This window comes from Anabrus simplex, chromosome 7 (assembly GCF_040414725.1).
Source record: "Anabrus simplex isolate iqAnaSimp1 chromosome 7, ASM4041472v1, whole genome shotgun sequence".
In the NCBI taxonomy this organism is placed as follows: domain Eukaryota; kingdom Metazoa; phylum Arthropoda; class Insecta; order Orthoptera; family Tettigoniidae; genus Anabrus; species Anabrus simplex.
The window spans coordinates 108,485,198-108,511,545 of NC_090271.1; the positions used below are offsets into that span (position 1 = coordinate 108,485,198).

At 42.1% G+C, this 26,348-nt stretch overlaps 1 long non-coding RNA gene across 1 annotated transcript in view; it reads right to left on the reverse strand.

Moving 5' to 3' along the window:
• LOC137501482 (uncharacterized) overlaps nt 1-21,886 on the reverse strand; it is an 85,419-nt gene extending 63,533 nt beyond the window's left edge. Inside the window, exons 1-2 of the long non-coding RNA XR_011018564.1 lie at nt 21,849-21,886; nt 11,528-11,610 (exon numbers count right to left, since the gene is read on the reverse strand). This is a non-coding gene — a long non-coding RNA (uncharacterized lncRNA). The remainder of the gene's footprint in view (nt 1-11,527; nt 11,611-21,848) is intronic.
• Nucleotides 21,887-26,348: the final 4,462 nt, after the last annotated feature.

Consider the following 26,348-nt stretch of genomic DNA (forward strand, 5'->3'; position numbering starts at 1 on the left):
ACCCAGAGAAATAACAATAGGCTCTGCGTATCTTCCATACTACTCAACGGATCCCCTCCATCGGAAGACGCTGAAGAATTAATTTTAAAGCAAAGAGGAAAGGTGAACAACTAGTACTCGGGGCAGATGCAAATGCACATCACCATGGGGCAGTACTAATTGCAATGCAAGAGGTGAGTCCTTAATAGAGTTTATTATTAGAACAGAACTGATAATGTTAAAACTAGGAAATAAATCTACATTCATAAATAAAAATCGTAGGGAGGTAACAGACATCACATTGAGCACCACGCATATTGCAAACTTCATTAAGGATTGGAAAGTGCCGGAGGAACAATCCTTGGCAGACCACAAGCATATCCAATTTGCGATAGATGCGAGACAATGTGGTATTGAAATGTATAGAGATCCTAAAAGAACGAACTGGGATGGATACAGAGAAGTTCTAGGTCAGACTGTACAAAAGATCAAAATAACGTAAGGTGACGGAGGGAATTGGATGAAGCAGTGGAACAATTAGAAGAGGACATTTTAGCCGCATACCATGACAACTGTCCGCTCAGAGAAATGAACCACCAAAAATGTTAGGTGGTAAAATAATAATCTAGCCAAAATGAAAAAGAGGTTAGAGCGTTGTACAAAATATAACCAAGAGATGGTATGTGAGACGTATATCATAGGAAACTCGTTTAGTATAACCTAGAGATACGGCAAGCATAAATAAACTCTTGGCGACTGTTCTGCGAGAAAGTGGAATAAAACACTGAAGCAGCAAGGCTCCAGAAGGTTATTAAAACTATATATATATAAATCAAGTGGGAACATAGGAAAAACCCGATGGAACATACACTCAGACGGGAAACCAAGCGCTGGAGATGATGTTAGCTCGTCATTTTCCTGAGGCTGAGCGAGTACAAGGGGAAGAAATGGTTGAAACAGAGGCCAGATCACGAAGAGCGGATTGGAACTGTGGCAACCGATTAGTTAAACCTAACCATGTGATGTGGGCAATCAAAACGTTTCAGCCCATAAAGGCTCATGGGCCAGCTGAGATACTCCCGATACTCCTGAAGGTTAGAGCCACTCGAGGTTGTGCACAGGGAGGAGTTCTTTCTCCTCTTCTGTGGAACCTTGTGGTGAATGAAATCATAGTCTAGCCATGATCAACAAACAGGGATTTTATACACAAGGATACGGAGATGATCTAGTTATTGTGGTAAGAGGTAAGGTGATGGACGAGTGTCATCCAGGACCTCATTCAAGGATGGAAAATCGGTGTCGGGAAGAACAACTCAAAGTCAACCCTTTCACAAGAAGGAATAAATTAGAGGGGACGAGAACGCTGAAGCTCTTTGGGCAAGAAATCTCTATGGATGAACAGGTATTGCAATTCGGTGTAATATTAGACAAAAGTTAACCTGGAGACCACACATAGAAAGAAACACAACCCGTGCTAAGAACCTATACCTTTTTGTTTGCATGCCAGAGGGCAGTTGGACAACATGGGGCCTAGATCCGGCAGTGGTAATGTAGATATACACAATGATCATTAGACCACTGATGACCTATGCAGCAATCATCTGGTGGAGAAAGCAAGTCAAGTAAAAGTCAGTAGCAAACTAAATAGCCTTCACGGAATAATATGTATATCTGTAACTGGGGCAATGAAAACTACGCCGACAGAAGCCTTGAACACTCTACTAGATCTCCCCCCATCAAGTAACTTTATAGACGGACAGACTAGAATGAGCTCATATCTATTGGAGCAAAATGGAAGTTGGGAGGCTCAAAGGCCCAATCTTGGTCGCCGTAAAATTAACAGAGTAATAACAGGGGAAGTTTTACACATGCCAGCTGATTATAAGATCCCAAAATATATCTTTGAGAAACCATGCGAGACCCACACAACCAAACCGGAAGTCTGGGACATCAACAAATGGAAACATGATAAGGAAGATATAGTGTGGTGGACAGATGGCTCAAGGACTGAAAAGGGAACAGCAGGAGGGATCAACGGGATAAGGCCTGAGAGATCAATCCAAATGAGTCTGGGTAGACACACTAAAGTTTTCCAAGCTGAAGTGATAGCGATCACTACATGCTTTGTCCAGCTGTATGGCTAAATGGTTAACATATTGACCTTTGGTCACAGAGATCCCAGGTTCGATTACTGGCAGGGTATGGAATTTTAACCATCATTGGTTAATTTCTCTGGCCCGGAGGCTGGGTGTACGTGTTGTCTTCATCATCATTTCATCCTCATAACGACACGCAGGTCGCCTACAGGAGTCAAATCAAAGATCTGCACCTGACGAGCCGAATGTGTCCTCGGACACTCCCAGCACTAAAAGCCATACGCCATTTCATTTGCTACATGATTTGAAGAAAACCTGAAAATTAACTACAAGGATAAGATTATTTTCATATTTACAGATAACCAAGTAGCCTTTAAGGCACTTGAAGCCGTCCGGGTTACATCCAAAATTGTTTGGTTTTGCCATACACTTCTCCTGAGGCTCTCAGGGTACAACGTTGTTAAAATAATATGGGTACCTGGGCATGCAGGCATAGCAGGTGATAAAAAAAGCAGACAAATTGGCAATAAAAGAGTCAGAAACACCTTTCATGGGCCCAGAACCAGCATGTGGGTTCTCTTGAAGACAAGTCCGCCTCTACATAGGTAAATGGATACAAAAGAAACAAATGGAAAGTTGGAAAAATGCTTCAGGATACAGGATTGATAAAGAATCAATACACAGCTAAAACAAGAAGCATACCAAGGAATTGCTGGAACTCAGCAGAGAAAATATAAGATGGGTAGTAGGACTGCTGACTGGACACTGTTATCTTAAAAATCACCTACATAGAACCGGAGCAGTAAGAGGCAATGCAAGTAGGAAATGCAACGATGCAGAAGAATCAGCTGAACATATTATCTTCGGATTTGAGGCTCTGGCAACAATTACAATTTCCACACTGGGCATTCCTGGCGAAGAGAGAGGAAACATACGAGAAGATCCAATAAGGAGGACTTGCAACTTTTTGGAGGGAGCAGGTATAACTAGGTGGGGATGAAGGAAAACACATGGAAGCAAACGATCCTCGATGTCGACAATAACAGAAACTTTAAAAGTGACCCCATTAATAAAAGAAAATGAAGATTACATTATTACGTGTGAAAGGAAATGAACCTTAAATACATTATACTGTAGGTGCAGGTAAATATGTCATGCAAAAATACATTCCTAGAGTACGGTACAGTAAGGTTCATTTTCCTTTACACTTTAGCATAGGAAAATGAACTCAATGAAATTTGTCCTGATGAACTGCTTATCAATATGTGGCTGGAAGGCGTGACAAGTCCTAAGGGAAATAATGGATAGGAAGAACATTGTCGCATTCACGGTTTTGGCATAGGAGCGACGATATAGTCTACGTAAATGGTAATGTTATTATTATATAATATTATTAGCTTTACTGGCGTAGGGTTGTGGCGAGCCCATCGCCCAGTGGGAAACCACTGCAATCAGCCACCCGAGTATTGGGGGGAAAACCATAACCTTTTGGGTTAGGAGGAAATGCCTGCCCATAACCACGAACATCTCGAGGCACCTCTCGATCTCAACAATCGAGTTGTATTTTCGTGATCTTTCTCAAAAGATCACCGCTAGTTGTATTTTCAATTTGTAATCCTAGCATGTTGGAACACACGCTGCCAATGCAACTACCCCAGGCCACGGACGCTGGTCCGGTTTCTCCCGATCGTCGGATTCTGGGGGATCGGGAACATCACGCTTCAAAGAAGGATCGGAGCTTCTCAAAATCTCTTCGCCCCAAGAAAAAGAACTTCCTTGGTACTATAAACATCAACACCCTGCTGAAAACGGGAAAGCTCAAACAACTCACTGACACCCTGGACAAATTTGATATTCAAACCCTAGCGATCCAAGAAACCAGATTCCAAGATGAGAACCACTTTGCCTCTGAAAACTTCAGGATATTTAAGGGTAAATCAGCCATAAATTTAAAGGAAATTTATCAATACTTGGGACGGCCTTTGCAGTAAGGAAAACCATCTTAGATTCAGTCATCGACTTTACATCACCACGTGAAAGAATCTCAGTGCTTACAGTGAAATCAAGCAACAAAGCATATGACTTGATAAATACCCATGCCACCACTAACATAGACAATAAGAAAAATCCTCATAAAGTAGAAGACTTTTGGGAACTGCTTGAAGAAACTACTAGCAAGATACCTAAACATCACGTTAAAATCTTATTAGGGGATTTCAATGCACAGGTTGGCAGAGAGAATAAATACAGATCAATCGTAGGACTTCATCCTGCAGATCGGGGACTAGTAAGAATGGAGAACGTCTAATAAGCTTTTGTACATCATTCATGCTGAGACTCATGTCAACGCACTTTATGAGACCTTTACATAAAAAGAAAACTTGGAGATCACCTAACCCATTGCTAGGGGAATTCCAGATTGATCATGCTGCTAATTCCGTAAAGAATATGCTTGAGATTCACAATGTTGAAGTACGGAAGGGAGTTGTCGATTCAGATCACTACCTTACGTAAATTAAGGTTAGGTTCCAACCAAACAGATCCAGACCTAATGGCAACCGATTTCCAAGAGTGGATCCGGACTGTCTGAGGAAGAGCGCTGACGTTTTCATACGTGACATACACGATCAAGATCCTAAGGTATGGCCAGATATTCGCAACACATTACAGTCATCATCAATGAATTTCGGACAGCCACCCAGGAAACGTAAACATAGATGGTGGAACACAACCTGTGATGAAGCTATCAATGACAGAATCAAAGCATGGAATCAATAGAATGGGCATAGAACAGTCGACAGATGGCAGAATTTCCTTAAGACTAAAAGACTGACCTCAAAAATAATCCGCCGCGAAAAACGTACATACGAGAAAAACAGACTCACAGAGATAGAACAGGATTTCCAGAAAAACAACACTCGGAGTTTCTACAAGACATTTCCTGAGGACTTATCAGGGCACAAACCACCAACATTAAGTTTTCGTCGACCTAACGGATCACTAGGGAACTGCGATCCACCAATTGAAAGACTACAGTTTGAAAAACCTCTACCAAACCCAGACTCACAGCCCCCAACAACTCAAGAAATAAAAGAGATAATCGAATCGCTCAAAAATAATAAAGCCCCTGGGAACGATGGCATAAGTGCAGAAATGTTTAAAATAGGAGGAGAAGACCTCACCAGAAGAATTCATACGCTCTTAACAGAAATATGGGAGACCATGATAATTCCTAAGGACTGCAAGAATGCCATTATCCATCCGCTACAAAAGAAAGGCGATCGAGCGGACCCCAAAAACTACAGAGGAATATCCCTTTTACCAGTTATATACAAGGTTCTATCTAAAGCGCTATTAAACAGAGTAGAACAACAAACAGATCATTTGATTGGTGAATACCAAGCAGGCTTCAGAAAAGGTAGATCGTGTTCTGAGCAAATTTGGAGTCTGAAGACGATATTAAGGATACGCCGCAGTACCACCACATTTGTCACCTTTGTGTACTTTAAGAAGGCGTATGACTCTTTCGATAGACAAACTGTTGTGTACATTCTAGGAGAGCTCAGTGTGGACAAGAAGAACACAGAATTAATCCGCCACTCTCTCACAGACACAACATCTCAAGTGAAGTTTCTAGGTGAACTATCAGAGCCTTTTGAAGTGCATACAGGAGTTCGACAAGGAGATGGCCTCTCCCCAATCCTTTTTAACATAGTGTTAGACAACGTCATCAGGGAATGGGGAAAAGAAATCGAAGGTATAAACATTGGTACTCGGGGACAAAGAATTAACGTGAAGTGCCTAGCTTTTGCTGATGATCTAGCTATCTTTACCAAGACTAGTGAAGAAACCAGGTTTGCCATAGAGAAGTTGCATGAGATAGCATCAAAGACAGGCTTCCAAATATCGTATGAGAAGACTCATATCATGGCTAATGGACACCAGAATATCCAAAGATCCCCACTACAGACAAATTATGGAATAATCACACAGGTCCCTTCCTTCAAATATCTAGGAGAAATCATTGTACCATCCGGATTGGTCAGGAAAGCTAATTTAGAAAGAGCCACCAAACTCCTGAAAGCATACCGAATAATATGGAACCACTAAGGAGTGATGTCACGAAATTCAAAACTTCGGCATTACAAGACTGTTGTTCTCCCGGAAGCCTTGTATGCCTCAGAAACCACATCTCTAGGAGACCACTCTAAAATTGATGAAATTGAAAAACAAGAACGAAAAATTCTGAGAAAAATATATGACCCCGTTCATGTAAATGGTATATGGATCAAAAGGAAAACTGTAGATTTGTACAAAGCAATCGGCAAGTTCACCGATACCGTACTCAGGAGACAATTGAAATTCTATGGCCACATCTGTAGAATGGACGACACTAGATATGCAAAAAACTGCTTGGTATAATTAATTCATACAAGGTCAAAATAACCTGGTTTGAGGAAATAAAGTAGGACTTAAAAGAAATGAACATCACAGAAGATATCATCAGGGATCGCAAGGGTTTTGGGAATCTGGTTGCAAAGCACATGTTCACGGAAAAGGCTAAAAGAACCACAGGGAAACGATGGACGGAAGAACGCAAGAAACAGCATAGCGATTTCGTGAAGAGATTTTGGGAGGAGAAGAAGAAAGGAAAACCATCATCAAGATAACAAGTTCCAACGCGCTCTGTAAACGGGCATAACGAAGAAAGAAGAACATTATTAGCTTTACGTCCCACTGACTACTTTTACGGATTTCGGAGACGCCGAAGTGCCGTAATTTATTCCCGCAAGAGTTCTTTTACGTGCCATTAAATCTACCGACACGGGGTTGAAGTATTTAAGCACCTTCATATGCCGCCGGACTGAGCCAGGATCCAACCTGCCAAGTTGGGGTCAGAAGGTCAGTGCCTCAAACGTCTGAGCCACTTAGCCCGGCATTATTATTATTATTATATTATTATTATTATTATTATTATTATTATTATTATCATACTTTGAAAGTGGCGTACACACATTAGAAAAATGCATGATGTAAGGTAATTGGGGTGGTTTACCCTATTGTATGCCAGATTAAATTGAATTAGATTTAATTAATGTCTGATACTGTGTGAATGAACTGACAGTGGAGGCGGGGTCATGTGAGGTGAGCGGGGCAGGATAGATTTTCTAGGAGAATTATGGAGGGTAAGAGAATCAGGGTGAGGTGTACATGACAGCAGTTAGATTCAGTTTTTTATCATTCAAAGGTATAACATGAAGAATGACGTGAGGCCACGGTTCTAAGCCCTTAATCTATTCACAGAGACTTGCAAACGGAACGTAAGAAGACATAAGGTTCTTTTTTTTTACAGTCTGCTTTACGGCACACCGACACGGATAGGTTCTATGGCGAAGATGGCATAGGAAAGGGCTAGGAGAGGGAAGGAAACGGCCATGGCCTTAACACTAGAACCGCGACAGTTTGGTTTACCCCTAGCACCGTGATTGAGTCACTTACGATCCACCTCCCTTTTTATGTGCTTTCGATTGAGGAATGATCACTAAATTGATCACTAAATATTAAATTTTTGAGAATTGTAGCATGTTTAATAGTATTAAACAGAAAATGAAAAACATAGCACGAAGTTTAGTACAAATATTAAACATGCGTTGCTGGCTTTGTAATCTTCTGTGGTATGAGGAGCATATGTAGCCCACAATAAGTTGCCTTTGGTTGTGCATTTGCTACAAACATTTTTCCTGCAGGCATGACACCTCACAAATGACTTGTTTCTAGCGCAGTTAGTCTTGACTTGACGAGTACGCTTCTCTTGTCTGTGAGGAATTTCTTCAGGATCATCAGCACATGTTTACCACCTTACGTACTGCATAATTTTATCAGTTACAGAATGAATTATCTGCGCTTAAGTTTAGACTCATTTAGTATTTTGTACACCACACACGAATTTATTCCTGCCAAATCTAATAAATTACGAAAAGTGTGAAATGGTCATCGCCTGGATGGTGTTTTCGCTGAGCACTTACGAGACATTTGATCAACCACATAAACTCCATATTTAGATGGGTTATAAACAGTTACAGTAATTACCGCCACCACCACCACCACCACCACCACCACCACTCAGTTTTGGCGTAGGGTGAGTAGATCTTACGACCTTTCTAGAAGTGGAAATTTCGTTCCTAAATTTGTGACTTCCTGAAGGGCAATTGGAACCCACGTGTTCCCCGGTGAACCAATTCGGCTAGGCACAGTGATACGAAGTTCAACAAAATTATATTCATATCGCAAGGATAAGCGACTTTGGTTACCCGTTTCATGCACTTTATTTGAGGAAAGGGTATGTTCCTTTATTAGGCTGCAGTATGGACGGAAATACTGGCCTTGGGAGAATATAAATGATTGAAGTTGCAATCGTCAAAAGGTCAACTTTTTATTAAACGGTTAGTTCTCTCTATTTTATGTAGCTGACTTAGAAGGTAAAGCACGCGGGTGGCAAAGAACGAGGTGGGAATAACAGGCTCCGTGCAGAGATTTTAAAAGCCTTGTAAATCATGCAGTACATGGCTAGTATTTTATATACTTTGTGCAATGAACACTTACATCATGTGTGCAGGAATAGACGAGAATAAAGTGGACGCTCTTCAGAAATATAAAACTATTTAAAGAGTCCAAGGGAAAAATTGACTAACCCTGAAAAATTCGAAGAAAGATGTTTCTGTGTCGTCTGGAAATTTTCTTTGGGAACTATAAATATTCTGAATAAATAAGGCAAACCAAACATTAAATTACATCCAATGGATAAATCTGTTAAACCTCAACGCTTATAGCGAACAGCCATTCAACTATCTTGCTGATGTCATGCGAAAGTAGATACGACAATAAGATGACTTTCTCTGATACCGATAATTTGGCATAAATATTGTTCCTTCTATTTGTTATATTGTTATTAATTTTGTAGGCGGTGATCAAAAAGTTTCCGTTCGACGGCCGTACAGTCCTGAATCGGGATACGAATTAGGCAATAGCGCCGTGAGCCGTGAGGCACTCATCCCAGCGACGCACCAGGTTGAAGATTCCCGTGTAGTAAAACTCCGTGCCCTGCTGCGTGAAGATCTCCTCCGCCTGCTGCACTCTCGTCCGACAGGAAGTGTCGACACTTCAAGGCATTTTTGAGCGTACGATTGGTTATGCGCCGGACCGCCCTAATCGGCTCATCCACCGCCCGCTTGTTGTCCGTAATGGATGAGGCTGACCTCGCAGATCGAACGGCGTCTTATGTCGAAACGCGACCCTCACAGAATTTGGTGCACCATTCCACAACGGTGGTATTCGACAGACATGTTGCCCCATTTACAGTCTTCATTCTCCGATGGATGTCCACGGGTGTTTGTCCTTCGGCAGCCACGAACAGAATAACAGCACGTTGGTCCTGTTTGGACGCATTTGGTAATAACGTCGCTATAGTTCACGTGGTCGCATTTAACGCACGCATCTCGGCACGACATGACTGACACACTAATCCTCTTGCCTACCTGTCCGTGCTTATACACCCGCATCGGAGTCACGCTACGTTGCACATCCGCTGCAGCAACGCCCTCAAACGGAAACGTTCTGATCACGCCTTATACGTTTTGATAACCTCTGCTTTAAAAAAATCTTGTTAAATTTCACACACACTTCCAAAATATGAGGTAAAGTTTCTGAAATCATTTCATATTGGCGAATACCAGCTACAACCTCTTTAAAAATTAAAAGAGCCGAAAGATATAAAATGTCAAGGAGTAGGCCTACAGTATAGCGTAGTACGTACCTTTATAGCAGTCCTGTGACGCGTATGCCAGGAAAATAAAAGAAGATGGTAAACTGAAGTCTGCCCTCAAAGAAAGTTGTATATCATTTTCAGCAACTTTACAGGAATGAAAGAAAACACCTAGTTTTTTTATATAGGCCTAATGGAGGTCTGGGTTTAACTCTTTCTGAAAATAAAACTTCTTGGTTCTTCTTCTTCTTCTTCTTCTTCTGCCGCTTTTCCCACACTGATGGGGTAGCGGGTACGAACTATTCGCGCATGTGGATTTGGCCCTGTTTTATGACCGAACGCCCTTCCTGACGCCAACCCTATGTGCAGAGATGTAATCACTATTGCGTTTTTCTGTGGTGATTGGCAGTGTGATGTGATGTAGGAATATGAAGAGGAAAGTGTTGAGACAAACAAACACAAACACCCAGTCCCTAGCCAGAAGAATCAATCAGACGCGATTAAAATCCCCGACCCAGCCGGGAATCCAACCCGGGACCCTTTCCACCGAAGGCCTCAACGCTGACCATTCAGCCTTGGAGTCGGACACACTTTCTCCTTCTTGGTTAAATACAGGGTGGTGCGAAAGTCACTAGACACTGGGCACTGATTTAAACAAAAGATTGAATTTATGTTTCCTTACAAATACAAACAATGCTTACAATTATATTTTATGTTCAAACTGTTTTCCGTCTGCATGAATACACCTTTCAAGTCCTTTTTGGAACACTGTTACATACCATATGGCATAGTGTGGTATCACTGTACAAATCATGAAATGCGTACTGTATGTAGTCTTATTTCAGCAATGGCCCGGGTATTTTAGAATGAACAGAGTCCTTGACGACACCGCATAGGAAAAAACCGTGGGCGTGATATCTGGTGAGCGCGGAGGCAGGCCAGTACCTGCCCTGCGACCAATAACTTTTCTTTGGTAAGTTTCGTTTAAATAATCGCGGACGGCAATGCACAATGTGATGGTGCCCCATCGTGTTGAAAGTAAGTTTCTTGAAAGTTTTCAGCACACGTCGTAAGTCCTGGTACCACGTAATTCTGAAGCATATCCAAATACGTATACCCTGTCACCAACTTGACAAAGCGTAATCATCGCCATTTCGTAATAACAACTTAACGGGTTAAAACTTCCTACTGTACTACGTCTTGCTGTTACTTTAGTTTTCTTTTAACCAACTGCCCAGTAAGTTTTGCGCCACCCTGTATATTTCTATGTAAATGGTATTATAGAAGGATTACAGTGAGAAAGTTGCAAACTCCCTGGAAGAAAGTTGTATATCACCAGACGGTTAGAACATTGTATATCGCATCGTGAATTCTTTGGTACTTTTGTGTATTAAATACATGACAACTCGAAATGTACACTGTTTTGTGTAAAAATACAATATCAAGAAAGGAATAGGTGTACTGTTGTAACTCAAATGGCCTCGAAATAAAGGCATAATACTCCTATTATCACAATGAGGAATCTATGAGGTATTTTAACAATCTAACAAATCCTGCAAAGAAAGAAGTTATTTGTACACATTGCAAGTTCAAATAAATTTATACTTTGTTTACACAACACGTCTGTATCCTATGTTTTAACTATAACATATAATAAACTTCAAATATACAATTACCATAATAGGCCTACCTGCAAACATATTCCTCCGCCTCTTATAGATATCAAGTCCATATAAAATTTCTTGTCTTCTGGCTTGCTTGAAACATCTGAGCCTAAAAGGAAACAAACATATCAGTAATAAACTAGTCTGATAAATAGTAAAAGTAATATCTGACATTCTCATGAAAAGCGCGTTACTCAAATAGATTCGTTCAAGAACCGGCTACGGGGCGAGTTGGCCGTGCGGTTAAGGGTACGTGACTGTGAACTTGCATCCGGGAGATAGTGGGTTCGAATCCCACTGTCAGCAGCCCTGAATATGGTTTTACGTGGTTTCCCATTTTCATACAAGGCAAATGTTGGGGTTGTACCTTAACTAAGGCCACGGCCACTTCCTTCCAACTCCTAAACCTTTCCTATCCCATCGTCGCCACAAGACTTATCTGTGTCGGTGCGACGTAAAGCCACTAGCAAAACAAAAGGAAAAACCGGCTACGTGATGTACACTCATTCACCAGGATTTCTTGTGATCACGAGTGTACAACGTTCTTCCGTTACCTGCGTTGTACGTTGCTTTTCTTCCACTACACGCCCTGATATTGATGTATAGCTTCTTCCGCTATCCCCCAATTAATTGTGTACATTGTCCTTCCAATTCATTTTATTAATCTTTCTCTTCCTCCTCTTATTAACATCGATCGAGGTGATACACTCGGATTAGAGACTTCAGCCATGTTTGTTGATGTACAACGCCCTTGCAGGGAAGCCAATTTTCAAACAAAATGTTCGCTCTTATTTGTTTGAATATAGTGTAACCTTCTGGTGCCAAGATATCCCTTAGATGATATACAAACTTATTCCATGAAAAATTTCAATTTGTACAAACATTGATTTACAACGTTCTTTGAGGGCAGGCTTCCATTGTGAAAGATGCAGCCATTATGGAAAGTCATAGTTGTCACCATATTTATGTGCCCGAAAAATAAGTTATCATTAGTTAATATTTACAAGGGCTGCACCCGGCTAGAAATAGCCACACGAAATTATTAATTATTATTAGTTAATATTAAACTGTATATATCCAGGAAAGTATTTGTATTTATAGACACATTTTAAGAAGATATCCATTCTGTTTAACATAGACGCAGCGAAATCTAACACTTAAGGCCATATATACCTAGCATTCTAAGAGTTACATTTCGTATTTTAACAGGCTGATTAGCTTATATAGTTTTGAGTGTCAGGGATTTCACTATGTAAATCTTTTTTTTTCTTTTCTTTTTTTGCTTTACGTCGCACCGACATAGGTCTCTATGGCGACGATGGAGCAGGAAAGGCTCAGGAATGGGAAGGAAGTGGCCGTGGCCTTAAGTAAGCATTTGCCTGGTGTGAACATGGGAAACCACGGAAAACTATTTTCAGGGCTGCCGATAGTGGGATTCGAACCCATTATCTCCCGGATGCGAGCTCACAGCTGTGCGCCCCTAACCACACGGCCAACTCGCCCGGTATATTGTAAACCCTGGTGATAAGCTGTCTTCCTCTCAATATCTTTCAATTGCGACACAATTGCATTTTTTCCTAAATCAACAATGTTTTTTTTTTTTTTTTTTTTTTGAATTGGTGTCACCAGTAACATCTTTCACATACTACATGTATATTCACGTTAAAAATTAATGTCCATTAATTACCAGTAAAACTGGAGAAGCTATAGCGTTTCAAACTTTAACATAATTCACCTCAAAAAATAATATTTTGAAATGTATTTATTTAGCGTGAATATTGGGACCAATACATGAACGTTAAGTGCCACACTGAGTCAAGCTCCAGACAATTCTTAAAGGCCGTGACTTCATTTGGACCTCACAGTACGTCTTCTCCGTTTTTTCATTCCTTCTTTACGGAGCAGAAACGTGGATACTAACAGAAGCTTCTTTGACAAAACTTCAGACCTTCCAGATGTGATGCTGTCGTCGTAAGCTGGGTAGGTCGGATTCGAAATGAAGACGTCCTGACCAGGATGGGAAAGGAGCGGAAGATTATTAACACCAACACCTGGAAACTCGCCTACTTTTGTCATGTGATGCTGCATCCGTAGAAGTATGGTCTACTCCAACTCATTCTTTAGAGTTGGTTCTCTTGGCTGGGAAACCTAAAGTCAGTGGTTCGGGCTTTTCACAACATCCCTCTTCCGATCAACCATCAATAGGATGCCGTAGCCGAAATGATTGCCAACGTCCGCTTACGGACATGGGACCTCAACAAGAATTTAAGTGCTTGGCTTTTAGTGCCTGGAGTGTCCGGAGACGTGTTCAGCTCATATGGTGCAGGTCCTTCTTTTGTGATACCCATGGGCGACCTACGCGTCTGGGTGTGATTGATGATAATGCAATAGGGGGAGGGTGAAATCCGGTGTCTGCATATAACCTACTCCCGTCGAATAACACCAAGTCGACGTCTTGAAATCAAAAAAGCTACAATAGGAATGGCCAGTTACGTTAATGTTTCGTAGATCTAGAGAAGGTATATGAACAGAGTACAAAAGGGAATTAATGTTAGCCGTACTGAGGGCTAAAGGAATTAAGAGTAAGTTATTACAGGCAGACAAAGGCATTTATATTGACAACCGGGCTGGAATGAGAATTGATGGAAGAATGAGTTCTTGGTTCAAAGTAGCTACAAGGTCAACGAGGACATGGCAAGGCTGTAACCTCACAACTTTGTTGTTCATAATACACATTGATGCCTTTGCTGGCAGGACCTAGTGTGTACAGTGCACTATGTCTTCTGGTGTAGGCTAGAGCAATTTTGTTACTTTCATTGATCTGTCTCTGTCTTATCCTTGGCTTTGACAATATGAAAGTGACCGAGGTATGAGCGATACTAGTAACACCTTTCCTTATGCAGCCAGTCTCTGCTATGAATGATGTGAAAATGTTGCTCATAGGGTCGGTTAGTGCATGCATTTCAGTGGGTTTGGCAGACTGATATGTAATAGCAACATCTGGCTCGGTGAGGAAAGCAACGGGAAACTACACCACTCCTCATTTCCCTAGTGCGCCTCTTCAGTGATGCCTAGGCCATCTATGACAGCTGATGGCAGAGCTGTTGAGGATCCAACCAGCCTTAGGGCTGAAGAGTGAACATACATACAATACACATTGATAATTTATTGAAAGGTATTAGGCTTAACTGGCAGGAAGGAAATGTAGTAAACAGTTTGGCCTATGACGACTACTTGGTCTCAATGGTGGACTGTGCTGAAAGTCTGCAATCTAAAATGTTGAAAACTGGAAGGTGGTGCAACGAGTATGATCTGAAAATGAGCATTTCCAGGACTAAAATTATGCCATGAGGGAAGAAAAGAAGAACGAATATCAAGTAGGGAATACGAAACTGCAAGGTAGGATGTGTGTTCACCCAGGATGGTAGAATAAAAGTGAAACTGAATCAAGGTGCAGAAAATCTAAAGCAGTGAGCCCTCAGTTGCGATCAACAGTATTTTGAACGTAAGGTGCCGTCAATGTTTCCAGGTTTACAAATAAAATATCGGTAGACTGCTCGTAAACAGTTCGGGAGTTTTAATGAAAATTTCGGTAGTTTCTCGAGCACTGAAATGTTATAATGTAAATAAATGCAATGGCCATGTGAAATTATGACAAAAATATAAATTTCACTCGCCCGTACTCTCTGCCCACTCTATTCTTCTTCTACTTGTTCTACTTGTTCTTCGCCTTCTCCCCACTTTTCCTGTAGATATAGCTATTCGTCAGGCATAGAAATCGTGTACCAATTTTGAAGTTGTAGCAAGATGCAGATTTTATATTCTATATGCGGGTCAGGGATTTCCCTTCGAATGATGCAGTCAGGCGTGAGTTTGGAGTTCAATGAGAGGGAAGTGATCACATAATTCGAGCCTACAATGAATGTGGGGAAGTACCTCACGAGTGATGTTTTCAATAAAACGCCACGCAGTGAGACGAGGAAAGAGTGTTTTGGCACAAATATATCATGTATCATTAATTATTATTCATTTTCTTTAACTTTGGATTAGAAGAAATTTCATGAGATTTTTTGTTTTTTCGGATTTTCTGGTATCTTCCAAAGAAATCGGGAGATCTCCTAAAATTTCAAGAGACCTGGGAACACTGGGGGCCATCTCCCGGATGAAACTTAATTCAGACCACCGTGTGGTTAGGGGCGCGCAGCTGTGAGCTTGCATTCGGGAGATAGTGAGTTCGAGTCACACTGTCGGCAGCCCTGAAGATAGTTTTCTGTGGTTTCCTATTTTCACATCACGCAAATCCTGGGGTTGTACCTTATTTAAGGCCACGGTCGCCCCTTTCCTACCCCATCGTCGCCGTAGAACTTATCTGTATCGGTGTGAGGTAAAGCAATTTGAAAAAGAAAATCAGACCGACTTTACTATATTGAGTGAATCATGGGCGGACTAACGATATCTTACCCAAAAGTTGGACGTAATGAACTCGGCCATTGAGGGTAAGAGAAATAGAGGAAGAATAATGAGGCGATGGTTAGACTCAGTTTTAACAATTTAACGATAAGACGTGTGGAACTGTAGGAGGCCACAGAGCTAGTTACAAAATAGAGTACTGTGGAGATGCTCAGGTAATCCCAGAAGATAATAATAATAATAATAATAATAATAATAATAATAATAATAATAATAATAATAATAATAATAATAATAATAATAATAATAATAATAATAATAATAATAATACTTTAAATTTTCATGGTTTTCGATTTCCTTTCTATTCCCGTTAATATCTTAATATCGAATGTATTGCTCTTTCTTTTTTATATCTCCAATGTTTCGCGGATCCTTGGCTGAATGGTCAGCGTAGTGGTTTTCGGTTCAGAGGGTCGCGGGTTTGACTCCCGGCCTATTTGTAGATTTTAAGCTTAAATGGTTAATTCCCATGCCTCGCGGACTATCCGAAACATCCCTGGAACACACATACTACAAATAACACCATCATCCGCTACAATAACACACAGTTTCCCCACGCACGGCAGGTGCCGCCAACCATCATCGGAGGGTCTGCCTTACTAGGACTGCACCAGGCAAGAAATAGCCAGACGAGTATATATTATATCTCCAATGTTTTTATGCTGTAGACTATGTGTTGTATTATAAGCTTTGTTCTTTTATAGAGTTATTAGACCTATTTATCAGATGGTGTCCGACTCGTTGGCTGAATGGTCAGCGTACTGGCCTTCGGTTCAGAGGGTCCCAGGTTCGATTCCCGCTCGGTCGGGAATTTTAACCTTAACTAGTTAATTCCAACGGCTCGGGGGCTGGGTGTGTGTGGCGTATTCAACATTAGGAATAATTCTAGGTAGGGCGCACATCTTCATCTTCACAGACATGTAGGTTGCCTAATAGGCCGTCTACTAGAAAAAGACCTGCACCGGGCCTCTCCGGAGGCCATAGGCCATTATTTATTATCAGATGGTGTTTAATATTATATGCCCCAATTTAATTTTGTTGCCTAAATTTTTGAAGTAGTTAAGATGTGTCCTTATGGCGGTCCATAATGTCAGGAAAGTCGTTCAGTTTCTCAATAAATATATAATAGACGTCAGTGTGCCGATGTGTATATATATTTATTGCTAACTGCTTTACGTTGCACCGACCCAGGTAGGTCTTATGGCGACGATCGGACAGGAAATGCCCATATGATGATGATGATGATGATGATGATGATGATGCTTGTTGTTTAAAGGGGCCTAACATCGAGGTCACCGGCCCCTAATTGTATGAAATGAAATGTCAACAAAAAGTTCAAAATCATCCACTGACCAAAATAAAACATTTAATGGAGAATGAATGGATGGACATGAACCAAAAAAAGTGGATCCGACTCAAAAAAATCATAAATAAGAGTATTACTGAGCAAGAGACCACTTATAAAGCACAATCCTGAATCGAGGATCCTTGATGTCTAAAGGGGTCCAATATCCAGGTCTAAGGCCCCTCAGAATGGCACTTATCGCTAGTAAAGTTGAACCATGGTATTTGTCATTTTGGGGTACTAATCAAAAGTAGCGAAGATTCACGGTGGTCCACACATGATGGTACTACTCACAGGTATTGTACGTCGTACAGGTAAAGCAGAACTATGGTGTTTCTCACACAATGGCGCCACTCATAGTCAACGCAAACCGATGAGGTTCCTCACCTAGGTGTACTAGTCACGGGTGCCGGTATTGCCGTGGTGTTCCTCACATAGTGGGTACAACTCACAGGCAACGCCCAGACCCACGGTGTTGTTCACATGGGTACGACGCACGGGTACTGGAACCCACAGGAGAACCAACTTTCTACTTATGCTAATCACAAACCTATTTCGTACCTAATATAGTGGTACTACGCGCACGTAAAGGCGACTCATGGTGTTCCCCGCGTGATGGTACTAATCAAAATTAGTTTCATGATTCTAAGACAATCATTCCTTGGTCGCCCCTCTTAGTCGCCTCTCACGACAGGCAGGGAATAACGTGGGTGTATTTTTCGTCTGCGTCCCCCACCCACAGGGGGTAGAGAGAGAGAAAAAAAGAAGAAGGGATCCGTCACTTCGAAAAATGAAGTAACGGACGAAGAAAGGCAAGGGCCACGAAGGGCGTGAAAATGAAAGACTCCCTAGGCCTCGAATGCTCTAATACCGTCGGGATCGGAAAAGAACAAGAGTTCCCCATGAGAGGTCGGACAGGATAGACGAAAGGAAAGGCCTAGGAAGTGGAAGGAAGCGGCCGTGGCCTTAATTAAGGTACAGCCCCAGAATTTGCCTGGCATGAAAATGGGAAACCACGGAAAACCATCTTCAGGGCTGCCGACATTGGGGTTCTTACCTTCCGATATTTTGCCTTAAAATAAATTCTTTAACATTTTGTTAAATCTTCTGAGACATGGGTAAAATTGTGGTAAGAATATGAGTTTCACCGTACTTGTTACATTCTGCATAGAACCTTATAGTATTGGGCTGTTTTTTTTTTTTTTTTCACAGAGGTGTATACCAGATGGTATGACTTAGCGAAATGGCTACCTAGAACGAGTGGTAAACATGTAAGCCTGTGTTCTTGAGATGGTCGCACCGAACTCCACCGTTGCCAGACCTAAACATGGTGTTGCTTCTAAATTAACACCACGGACAGTATCTTTCCCGTTCTGAAACTTTCCCATCCGAGCGTCGTCGTAAACCAAGTGTGTGTGTGACGATTAACCACTAGGGAAATAAAATCAGGTTATGTGAAACCTTTCTTATCAGAAAATAAAGCCATTACGAAATAACGTTTTAAATTACATTTATTTCTCCTTATAAATAAGTAGAGTCCGGATTTTTAGATACTGATAGGTTGGAATGCAAACTTCCTTAAGCCAGTAACAAGTATACCCTACACTGGACAACGGTTATGCTATGAGATTTGCATAGATATTAGGAGTACAGCCTATAGAACTCCTTGAATTTATGCTACTCTTCCGACATGGTACAACGGGTTGCATGGCACTTCCTACAAACCAAATTACTTTGCATTCTAACCTATTACCACCTAGAAATCCGAGGTATATAAATAACAATCTGTAAGATGAGAAATCTATGTGAAAACATGTGGTTATCAATTTTATAATATTCGCACTACTGGACGTAATCGTAATTCAGAGAGTTTAGTGTTGCGTAAGAAGTCTCATTACAGACACTCAGCTTGAGTTGGACTGATGAACTATACAAACGTATTTTTAGGGTAGCCAAGGATCTGATTTTGAACAAGTTCGTTATCTTATGAATTTAATGGGAATTCATCACAATTTTTCTTCACCGCCAGAGTTGGTCACAATTCGCCTTAGGTGCACAATTTAGCGCAGTTAATTTATTTTTAACAATTAGAATTAGTCACAATGAATTCGTACCAGAATTAGGTGTTCAATAATTCAGTTAGTCACGTATAAATTTCTGTTATTTTATTCCAGGTTTCCTGCTATATTGTGGCCAAGTCCAGAAATACTCAGTAATGTTCCTTTCCTCCTGATATTGTGCGAGAAACATTTGCGTCGGTCTCAGCATATTTTAATTTCCTCTTAGTCGGTAAGTGTCCAGCTTGCAGACGTTCAATATATCTGCCCTTTTCTATCTACGGTGCCCTCTTACGGTTTGTGTCATAATAATGAAAAAACTACGACATTATAGTGAAAGAAAGTGAAAGTACTTCGGATTTTCATTTGATTAGTACCGCAACATTACACATAGCATGGTTCTACTTTCCTAGCGATAAATACCATAATGAGGGGCCGATGACCTGGATTTTGGACCCGTTTCTACTATAAGCTTAATCGATTCAGCATCGTGCTATAGAAGCAGTCCCTTGGTCAGTAATACTATTGTTTTTTCCAGCTTCTGTGCATGTGAGGCACTGTGGGTCGGATCCACTGATCGCTTTAAATTCATGTCCGTCCATCCATTCATTCTTCGTCCTCGCGCTTATTAGGAGCCGATGACCTCGATGTTAGGCCCCTTTAAACAACAAACATCGATCATCAAAGTTGCCAATAAACTGTAGAAACACAATGAAGTATTGTGGAAAGGAAAACGTTAAAAATCCATTATGAAAAGTGAGTTGATGCTCAATAGTTTATGACGAAATTTTGCCGAATTCTATCAAACCCACTATAACTGTAACGAGTTGTACTTGTGTGACTATTACGATCTGTAATGTTGTGCCGAATTATTGTCACCGTTACAAATAAGCTGTGGTAAGTTATCCGGATGCTTTGTCCTATGACTGAGTGCCTTTCCAATTTTCTCAACTTAGTAATAAATTCATGGTCGCCGTGCGGTTAGGGGCGTACAGCTGTGAGCTTGCATCCGGGAGATAGTGAGTTCAAACCCCACTGTCGCCAGCCCTAAAATGGTTTTCCATGGTTTCCCATTTTCACATCAGGCTGGGGCTGTACCTCAGTTATGGCCAAGGCAGCTTCCTTCCCACTCCTAGGCCTTTGCCATCCCATCGTCACCATCAGACCTATCTGTGTCGGTGTGAAGTAAAACAAATTTTTAAAAAATAATTCATGGTCTGGCTCCTTGGTTGATTGGTCAGAGTAGGGACTCGGGTTCAATTCCCGAACTGACTGGGAACTCTAGTCGCGTTTGGTTAATTCATCTAGCTTGGTGGCTGGGTGTTTGTGAATGATTAATACACATTAACATGCAACACATCGCAGCAGAAATATGCAATAGTGAATACATCCCTCCACATTTGGTTAGCGTCAGGATGGGCAACCAGACGTAAAACTGGGCTTATTGCCCATTATTGCGAACCCAAGATAAATGAAAACAAGGCCAGGAAATAAAATGTATTAAATTTATGACAAGCCAACCTACGTAGTGGGATTAGCTGCCATCCCCGGAGGCCCAGGTTCGAAATTTGAAAACTGGTACGAAGGCTGTTACGAGCTCCACTGAGCCTCGGGAGGTCAACTGAGAAGAAAGGAGGTTCGATTCCCACCTCAACCATTCTCAAAGTTATTTTCCGTGGTTTCCCAATTCTCTTCCAGGCAAATGCCGGGATGGTACCTAACTTAAGGCCACGGCCACTTCCTTCCCTATTTCTTGTCTATCCCTTCAAATCTTCCCATCTCCCCAGAAGGTCCCTGTTCAGCACAGCAGATGAAGCCACCTGGGAGCGGAACTGGTCATCCTCCCCAATTGTATTCCCCGACCCAATGTCTCACGTGCCGGGACACTGCCCTTGAGGCGGTAGAGGTGGGATCCCTCGTTGAGTCCGAGGGAAAAAAAACAACCCTACAGGGTAAACAGACAATGAAATGAAATGGAACTTCATATCAGAGCAAGGATCTAAACCTCTAAACATCGACAGTGGCTTTTCAAATTATATACTGTAGCATAATAGCAGATTGTGAGTAGTATTCATTTTTAGTCGATTTCAGTGTCATGGTATTGACGACAGTGTTAAATTGTTCGAAACAATGTTTAACGCAATTATTCTTCCATCATTTCGAGTCATAATCTTCATAGGATATCATTTAAAACCGAGTACAGTATTCCTCTTCACCTGTCAAGTAAAGTTTGTCATTTACACATTTAGCATGACATTCCGCAACTGAGTGGTTGGTGAGCGTTTTATGAACCAGCACGCCTTCTCTTGAGGGAACTTAAAATCAATAAAGCAGCTAGCTTATTACCCCACAAAATGTTAAAAGTTATGTCATGAGGCTTTAGTGAAATGTCCACATTCTTGGGAGCTTCCTCCTTATAGTTTAGTTTTGAAGAAGAAATGTAAACAATTGAATGGAATCGCAGCTCCTACTTACGTTTGATGTTCGAATTTACAGCCGACACTTGTTGCAAGTGTTGAAGCTAGTCTAGGCAGAACTAGATAAAGTGAGCTCCAACACTCTCTAGCGGTAGAACGAAGAAGCACGTAGGCTAGACCAGGAAAATTCATTATCAAATACCAATCCATACGAGAATGTGAAGCTCGCATCTGTTCCCTGCCTTAATTCGGTGATCGCTGTGAAAAGAATGGTAGAAGTGGAGCACTAATCTTCAGAAACAGCAACAAACAACTTACATATAACTTGTATTTACACGTCTTAGTAAACATTCACACTTCTCTCTCGATTAGGCGCTTTGAAGCAATTAAAAAAAAAAATGAAATGGCGTGTGGCTTTTAGTGTCGGGAGTGTCCGAGGACAAGTTCGGCTCGCCAGTGCAGGTCTTTTTGAATTGCCTCCCGTAAGCGACCTGCGCGTCGTGATGAGGATGACATGATGATGATAAAAAGATATACACCCAGCCCCCGTGCCAGCGAAATTAACTAATTATGGTTAACATTCCCGACCCTGCCGAGAATCGAACCCGGGACCTCTGTGACCAAATGCCAGTACGCTAACCATTTAGCCATGGAGCCGGACTTTGAAGCATTTATTATCAAATGTTAGACTATGCTTGATGGGTCGGTAGATGCAGAGTGGGTCTCGGGCCATAAGTGACCACGGCTCGTCCGTGGTCCAACAGCTCTGCACTCTGACCAGCCAACCGAGCAGAGGAGGGGTGGCTACAGATCTACGTCTCTGCATTTGGGAGACGGGACAGGGCTGGACCTTATGGCTGGCCCCAACCATCGGCTGTCCAGAGAATTGTTTCCGTGGTTTTCCATTCTCCTGCTCTAAGGTGAATGTCGGAACAGTTCTTAGTATTGGCCACGGCCGCCAACCCCCTCACCATTTCCGAGCATCACCTTCACCGTAACAAATCTCCCGGTCAGAGAGACGGCGTCATCGTCTAAGAGGCCCGCCTCCCCCTTCAGGGGAGGAATGAAAATATTTTAGTATTCTTTTGCTAGTGGCTTTACGTCGCACCGACGCAGATAGGTCTTGTGGCGACGATGGGATAGGAAGGGCCTATGAGTTGGAAGGCAGTGGCCGTGGCCTTAAGTAAGGCACAGCCCCAGCATTTGCCAGGTGTGAAAATGGGAAATATCGTCGCCATAAGACCTATCTGTGTCGGAGCGACGTAAAGCCCCTAGCAAAAAAAATGGGAAACCACGGAAAACCATTTTCAGGGCTGCCGACAGTGGGCTTCGAACCCACTATCTCCCGGATGCAAGCTCACAGCCGCGCGCCTCTAACCGCACGGTCAACCCACCCGGTAAAACATTTTAGTAGTAGTAGTAGTAGTAGTAGTAGTAATAGTAGTAGTAGTAATAGTAATAGTATGCTTGATATGCTTGGTGGGGTCTCGGGCCATAAGTGACCACGGCTGGTCCGTGGTCCAACAGCTCTGTACTCTGACCAGCCAACCGAGCAGAGGAGGGGTGGCCACGGCTCTACCGTGGCTCTACGCCTCTGCATTCGGGAGACGGGACAGAACTGGACCTCACGCCTAGCCCCAACCGTCGTCTGTCCTGAGAATGGTTTTCCGTGGTTTTCCAATTCTCCTGCACTAAGGCGAATGCCGGGACAGTTCCTTAAATAGACCACGGCCGCCACCCCCGTCACCTTCTGCGAGCATCTCCTTCATCGTAACACATCTCCCGGTCAGAGAGACGGCATCATCGTTTAAGAGGCCCGCCTCCCCTTCAGGGGAGGAATGAGAACATTTTATTAGTTGTAGTAGTAGTAGTAGTAGTAGTAGTAGTAGTAGTATGCTTGATAGCGGCCAGTGGATGCAGAGTGACTTCGGCCTACAGGTGGCCACGGCTGGTCCGTGGTTCGACGGCTCTGCACTCTGAGCGACCAACCGAGCATAGGAACGGTGGCCGTGGCTCCGCGCCTCTGCATTCGGGAGACGGAGAGGAGCTGTCCCACCGTTGGCTGTCCTGAGAATGGTTTTCCATGGTTTTCTGGTCTTCTACAGTAAGGCGAATGCCGGGACAGCTCCTATTATAGGCCATGGCCGCCAACCCCTTCACCTTCTCCCAGCATCTCATTCACCTTATCACATCTCCCTGGCCTGAAAAACGGCGTCACCGTAGTATATTCGAAAACTGAGAGAAAGCGTGCAATATTCCGAGCAAATAAGAAAATCCCAAAGGCATAATCATTAATGCACTGAATACAGATTGGTATCGTAAAATGGTTTTACACTTGTTCATAATAATCACTATTACTTAACTAATAACATTTACAAAAAAATGCTTGATAACAAACGGTATGCTTTCCCCATTTGGGATTACCAGAAGAAAAAGCCTACTGAACAATAAAATTTCATAATTAAAAATAAACATCTCTTCAATATTTACTTAACACGAACTACTACGTTGAAAGTTTTCGAGTAAAATATAAAAAATACAAGGGTTTTGAAAAACTGTTTTTAAACAGACTTTGTAATTTAGGGTCCGGTGAAGTGATTATGTAAGATCGCAATTTTTTTTTTTGCTAGGGGCTTTACGTCGCACCGACACAGATAGGTCTTATGGCGACGATGGGATAGGAAAGGCCTAGGAGTTGGAAGGAAGCGGCCGTGGCCTTAATTAAGGTACAGCCCCAGCATTTGCCTGGTGTGAAAATGGCAAACCACGGAAAACCATTTTCAGGGCTGCCGATAGTGGGATTCGAACCTACTATCTCCCGGATGCAAGCTCACAGCCGCGCGCCTCTACGCGCACGGCCAACTCGCCCGGTAAGATCGCAATTAAGCCTTTTAAGGTAGCCATCGCAGTTCTTAGAAGAAAGGCGTTGTCGAGATGAAAATCTTTTGCGAAGAAGTCTGGGATTGAAATTCTCGCAACGAACTAGGAATCTACGACTCATCTACTTGACATGAATTTGGTGCATTGTTACAGCCGAAGACCCTACCTGACGTCAACCATTTGTGGAGGGATGTATTCACTACTTGTTTCTGCGATGTTTGGTAGTGTGGTATGTTGTACGTAGATGAAGATAAGGATAATAAGACAAACCCAGACACCCATTCCCCGAGTCGGAGGAATTCACCATATGCAATTAAAATCCCCGACCCGGTCGTGAAGAATAGAATCCCCGACCCACCGAACCGAAGACCAGAACGTTGATCATTTATCGGAGGTCTGCGACTAGTTATTTACCAGCTGTTACCCGCGGCTTTGCTCGCGTGGATTTCGTACTTTGATAAAAGTAATCATTCCTCGCTACTGCACTAAGAGATTTTCTGAAACTTCTTAAGGCACAAAAACTTAAGGAAAAGTGAGGTTCATTTACCCCAGTAACGTTTTGAAAACCGCGTGTGGCATTGGATCTTGTGACATGGAACTGTCCATGTGACAACAGCCCACTCTCAAGTCGAAAAATAATACATTCCTTTAGAAAATTCCAAATAACAATTTCCATGTCTGTAACATCAGTTTTATAAGTTTCCCCATAAAAATAATTCAACCCAGTCTTCTTTTTCTTCACACCCCTCCCCCATTCCTTAAGTGGATCTTCCGAAAAAAAGAATATTTTCCTAAATAAAAAAAAATACATCTTTCGTTTTTTAACGCAGATTCCAAGTACCAATTTTCACGCCTGTGACCTTCAGTTTTGAGATAGGCTACAATTACCCTAACTTTCTCACATCTGATACGCAGCTATATTCTTCAAACTGGGCAGACCTATCAAAGTTGGTCTTGTGACATGAAAGTACAGTACATCTCCATCGCCGCATATTGGGTTGCTATTTCCAAATAACAGGCACGGTTTTGATCCTACTAGCATGAAATGTACTTTATAAAGCTTGATGGCGTGTTCCCATCTTCCTATATACAGCATTTCTCACCGGACTATCATGATATAGCGTAAAATGTCCGGCTCCATGGCTTAAATGATTAGCCATTTGATCACAGGGGTCCCGGGTTCGATACTCGGAAGGGTCGGGAATTTTAACCTTCATTGGTTAATTTCGCTGGCACTGGAGCTGGGTGTATGTCTTGTCGTCATCATCATTTCATCTTCATCACGACGCGCAGGTCGCCTACGGGAGCCAAATCATAAGACCTGCACCTGGCGAGCTAAATGTGTCATCGGACACTCCCGGCACTAAAAGCCATACACCATTTCATTTCATTTAGCGTAAGCTGCTGTCGCCTAGCGACAGTATGTCGATCAAGTCGATCCGATCTTGGTGCGCGTTTGCAATTACATTAATTACATAAAATTACTCATTACAAAAATACTACCCATCGGTCGTTCAAATGAATTCCTAAACCCTCCCAAGAGTAATAAGAAAACATTGTGACATTTCAGTCTAGTAGGTTTTGAGTCCATTTGTGACATACAAACACACATTCATTTATATGTATATACTAGAAAATATAACTCCGTTGAAGAGTAGAGCAGTTAGGTACGTGGATT